The following is a 6,016-nucleotide window of genomic DNA, read 5'->3' as shown; positions in this document are numbered from 1 at the left end:
GAATTGCTGCTTTTGTGAGCCCAAGATGCAACCGGCCCCCAGGGGAGCATAGCTGGGACACAAGGAGGTATGACAGCAGCATCAGCCTAGGGAAGGGCAAGAACTGAGAGCTGTTTGTGAGCTCTAACCTGCCAGACCCAACACAGAGTGCAGTGGAGCCACAGATGCCAGCTCTGTGGGAATTGGTGCAGAGACAGTAGCATAGGGCAGGGCTGAGTTGCTGTTTCTGTGAACTCAAACAGTACCTGACCCACAGGGGAATATAGCTGGGACAGAAATGAAAATTCTGTGAGAATATAAGTAGCAGCCATATCAACTGGGGGCAGGGCTGGAACAGAGTGAAAGTCTCCAGCCTCCAGTAAGCACCCAAGGTCAGACTTCAGCTCCCCCTACTGACTGATGGCAGAGTGCAGTAGCCTGGCTGAGGAGACATAGATCTCCCAGTGACTTAGGAAGGCACAACCCTCTGATGCATCTGCTCAATGGAGGGAACTGGGTCTCAGCCCTGTGGTTTACCAGTGACTGCATGTGACAGAGGTACAAGGTGGGGAAGGAGACATCAACCTTCCTGGACTAATTTATTTGTTGGGTGGGCTCTTCTGACTCCATGGAGCACCAGAGCAAGTCATACTTGAGCTACCAGAAGACTCCTGCTATATAGTTGCTGGAGATATTTTGGACTCTCCCACTTCAGACTGGATGCTTACTTGGAGAATTGATTTGGAACACCTGACCTAGGACAATCATTTGAGGACCATCCAAGGTGGTATACTGGTTGTGTTGTGAGAAGATTTGATTTCCTTCTCCAGTTGTTGCCCGTAGGGGGTGGGGTGTCTTAGTTGTTTGTATTTCTCCATAGCTGAAACTTCAACTCAGAGTTATTGATTCACTAGGACTGGACAGAGACCAGCTGACAACAAGACAGAGCCACTCAGTCCCACTCACCAAGCAGGTCCCCATTGTCTCAGGCTGTAGTACTGTATGGGTCCTTTGCAAAGCATTGGGGGAAAACCTGAAGTCACCAGTGCCAGTTCCTGTGCAAAGGGCTGGTTAATCACTACTCCAGGAGCCCCCAGTCCAATTTCACCTTATCTGCTAATCTAGTCAAATGGTGAAAAATAATCATGGGGTGGAATCAAGGGAAAAACTCTGGCAATGTGAATAATCAGAGTTGATCACCCCCCACCTCCTCCCAAGGAATGACAAGGTGGACACAGCAGAAGATCTCATTGATAAACAAATGGCTGAGATGTCAGAAATTGAATTCAGAATTTAGATTGCAAATAAGATTAACAGAATCCAGGTAAAGTTGGAATTAGAAATTCAAGGAGAATATCAAAAGTTGTCTCAATAATTCAATGAATTCAAAGACAAAATTACCAAAAATTTTGACACATTGAGGCAAGAATTTGCAGCCCTCAAGGTTCTGAGAAATATAGTAGAATCCCTCAGTAACAAAATGGAGCAGGCAGAAGAATGGAGTTCTGACTTTGAAGACAAAGCTGTTGAATGCTCCTCACTGCTCAGATGAAGAGAAGTGGAGAGCAAAAACAGATTATTCTCTCAGAGAGCTCTAAGACAATTTGAAGAAAACTAATATTCACCTTATAAGAATGCCTGAAGGTGAGGAGGTTGCTTCAAAAGACACAGATGCTCTACTTCAAGAGATAATCATGGAGCACTTCCCAAACATGGCAAGGGATTCTGAAATTCAGATAGCAGACAGTTTCAGAACTCCAGCATGACTCAACCCAAATAAAGCATCTCCTAGGCACGTTATAATTAACTTTGCCAAAGTTAATATGAAGGAGAAAATTCTTCAAGCAGCCAGATGTAAGAAAACCATAACCTACAAGGGGAAGAATATTGGAATGAATGCAGATTTCCCTGCTGAAACATTTCAAGTTAGAAGAGGGTGGTCATCAACCTTTAAACTCCTAAAACAAAATAACTTTCAAACCAGGATCCTGTATCCAGCTAACCTGAGTTTCATTTATGATGGAGAAATTAAATACTTTAATGACATGCACATGTTGAAGAAATTTGTCATAACTCTCCAACCTACCTCAGATGTATCCTTCATAATGACCAGCCAGCAAAGTAAACTCACTCAGAAACTTTTGATCAAATTCCAAAGGTAAAAGGATTAAAAATTTCCACTGGCCTTTCTAAAAACTTGATACTCAACTACTACCAGGCTTATCAGTATTCTCAATTAATGTAAATGGCTTAAATTATCCTCTAAAGAGGCACAGGTTGGCTGACTGGCTACAAAAACTCAGGCCAGATATCTGCTGCATACAAGAATCTCATGTTACCTTAAAAGATAAATATAGACTCAGGGTGAATGGATGGTCACCTATAATTTGGGCAAATGGCAATCAGAAAAAAAGCAGGTGTTACAATTTTATTCGCAGATACAATTGGCATTAAACCAACAAAGGTAAGGATGGTCACTTCATATTTGTTAAGCTTTTGATAATATCCAGAATCCTTTCATGATCAGAACCCTTAAGAAAATAGGTATAAAAGGGACATTTCTTAAACTGATAGAGTACATCTTACAGCAAACCCACAGCCAATACTGTATTGAGTAGAGTTAAATGGAAATCATTTCCACTCAGATCAGGAACCAGGTGAGGTTGCCCATTGTCTCCACTGTTTAATAACATTGTAATGGAAGTCTTAGCCATCACAATCAGGCAAGAAAAGGCAATCAAGATTATCTGTATAGAGTCAGAGGAGATCAAACTTTCATTCTTCACACATGATATGATTATATATCTACAAAACCCCAGGGAATCAACCAGAAAACTCTTAGAAGTGATTAAGGAATATAGCAATGTCTCAGGTTACAAAATCAATACTCACAAATCAGTAGCCTTTATATATACCAAAGTAGTCAAGATGAAAAAATAATCAGACTCTATTCCTTTTACAGTAGTGCCAAAGAAGATGAAATATTTGGGAGTTTACCCAACAAAGGATGTGAAAGTTCGCTATACAGAGAACTATGAAACTCTAAGAAAATCAATAGCTGAAGATGTTAACAAATGGAAAAATATACCATGTTCATAGCTAGGAAGAATCAACATTGTTAAAATGTCCATACTACCCAAAGCAATATTCAATTTTAATGCAATCCCTATTAAAGCACCACTGTCATATTTTTTTTTTTTTTTTTTTTGAGACAGAGCCTCAAGCTATCCCCCTGGGTAGAGTGCCGTAGCATTACAGCTCACAGCAACCTCCAACTCCTGGGCTCAAGCGAGTCTCCTGCCTCCACCTCCCAAGTAGCTGGGACCACAGGCGCCCGCCACAACGCCCGGCTATACCACTGTCATATTTAAAGACCTCAACAAAATAATACTTCATTTTATATGGAATCAGGAAGAAACCTCAAATAGCCAAGACATTACTCTCAAATAAAAATAAATAAGGAGGAATCATTCTATCAGACCTCAGACTATACTATAAATCGATAGTGATCCAAACAGCATGGTATTGTCACAAAAACAGAGAGGTAGATGTATGGAACAGAATAGAGAACCAAGAGATGAACCCAGCTACTTACCATTATTTGATCTTCGATAAGCCAATTAAAAACATTCAGTGGGGAAAAGATTCCCTATTTAACAAATGGTGCTGGGTAAACTGGCTGGGGACCTGTAGAAGACCGAAACTAGACCCACACCTTTCACCATTAACTAAGAGAGACTCTCACTGGATTAAAGATTTAAACTTAAGACATGAAAGTGTAAAAATACTAGAAGAAAGTGCAGGGAAAAAACACTTGAAGAAATTGGCCTGGGCAAATATTTTATGAGGAGGATCTCCAGGGCAATTGAAGCAACACTAAAAATTACATTACTGGGGGCAGTTCCTGTGGCTTAAAGGAGTAGGACACCAGCCCCATATGCCAGAGGTGGCAGGTTCAAACCCAACCCCGGCCAAAAACTGCAAAACAAACAAACAAACAACAACCACAACAACAAAATTACTGGGATATGATCAAACTAAAAAGCTTCTGCACAATCTGGAACATAGTTAAGTAAAGCAAGCAGACAGCACTCAGAATGGGAGAAAATATTTGTAGGTTATGTCTCCAACAAAGGTTTACCAGAATCCACAGAGAACTCAAGTGTATTAGCAAAAAAAGAACAAGTGATCCCATCTCAGGGGATTTGAGGTCAAGGGACTTGAGGAGAAACTTCTCTTAAGAAGACGGGCACTTGGCCTGCAGACACATGAAAAAATGCTCATCATTGTTAATCATCAGAGAAATGCAAATAAAAACCACTTTTAGTTATTATCTAACTCCAGTAACATTAGCCCACATCACAAAATCCCAAAACCAGAGATGCTGGCATGGATGTGGAGAAAAGGGAACCCTTCTACACTGCTGGTGGGTATGCAAACTAATACGTTCCTTTTGGAAAGATGTTTGGAGATCACTTAGGGATCTAAAATCAGACCTGCCATTTGATCCTTCAATTTCTCTATTAGGTATATATCTAGAGGACCAAAAATCACTTTATAACAAAGATATTTGCACTGGAATGTTTATTGCAGCCCAATTCATAATTGCTAAGTCATGGAAGAAGCCCAAGTGCCCATTGACCCATGAATGGATTAATAAATTGTGGTATATGTACACCATGGAATATTACGCAGCCTTAAAGAAAGATGGAAACTTTATCTCTTTCATGTTTACATGAATGGAGCTGGAACATATTCTTCTTAGCAAAGTATCTCAAGAATGGAAGAAAAAGTATCCAATGTACTCATCGCTAGTATGAAACTAATTTATAAGCATCCACACATTCATATGAAAGCTATAACCCAACTATAGCCCAAGAAGAAGGGGAAAGAGGAGAGGGAGGGGAGGGAATAAGGGAGGATGGGTGGAGGGATGGTAATTGGTGGGACCACACCTACAGTGCATTTTACAAGGGTGCATGTTAAATCTACTAAGGGTAGAATATAAATATCTTAACACAATAACTAAGAAAATGGAGTGAAGGCTATGTTAACCAATTTGATGAAAGTATTTCAAATTGTGTATAAAACTAGCACATTGTACCATAATTGCATTAATGTACACAGCTATGATTTAATTTTAAAAAACTGGTATCTATAGATGAGCTTTACTAATATATATAAAACTATTAGCATCCTTGATAATTTATGCTACTGAAATGGAATACAAAGGGGCATATAGATATTATCAAATATACTTATAATTTCAGTAAACTAAAAGCAATATTTTAGAACTATTTAGTGATAATATAACTGAAGTTTAATTGTCCTTGGAGAACAGTATTAATAAAATTTTAATTGATATTTACCCCATTGGATGTAGTATAATAACTTATATATAGAAGAAGCTAAAAAATCTGTTGGAGATTTGTTCGATATATAGTGTAAGTACATAAATGTACACAGTGCTAACTCCCTTCCCTATATTACAAATGTGTCTCAAGGACTGAAAGACAAGAAAGAATTTAAAAAATGTATAGAAATGGTATGTTTACATAGTACCTATTGAATATAGTTCTTTGGGAGCATACTGGATGGTTTTCAAGGGTCATTAAAAATTCATTAATGAATGAAAGTAGAAGAAGACATACAAGTATATTAATTGATCTCTAAACTTAAAGAACCACTTTGTTGGATGAAGTTACTTTCATTCATTAAACAGTGACAAGGTACAAAGTAAAATTTACAGCACCATAGACACAAAAATATTTAACATATACTAAATATTAAATTGATATTAAAAGACAGAAAGATAGTAAAAACTGGAATTATCAAAAATAATTTCTGAAATGTAAAATTTAAAAGACAAAAAATCCAAAGAAAAACACATACATTAATGGGTAGTCTGAGGTATTAAAAAGTGGTATATGTACACCATGGAATACTATGCAGCCATAAAGAAAAATGGAGACTTTACTTCCTTCATGTTCACATGGATGGAGCTGGAAAATGTTCTTCTTAGCAAAGTATCACAGGA

Source organism: Otolemur garnettii, unplaced genomic scaffold (assembly GCF_000181295.1).
Source record: "Otolemur garnettii isolate 467f Iridium unplaced genomic scaffold, OtoGar3 scaffold00005, whole genome shotgun sequence".
Classification (NCBI taxonomy): domain Eukaryota; kingdom Metazoa; phylum Chordata; class Mammalia; order Primates; family Galagidae; genus Otolemur; species Otolemur garnettii.
This window is presented reverse-complemented; position numbering follows the sequence as displayed.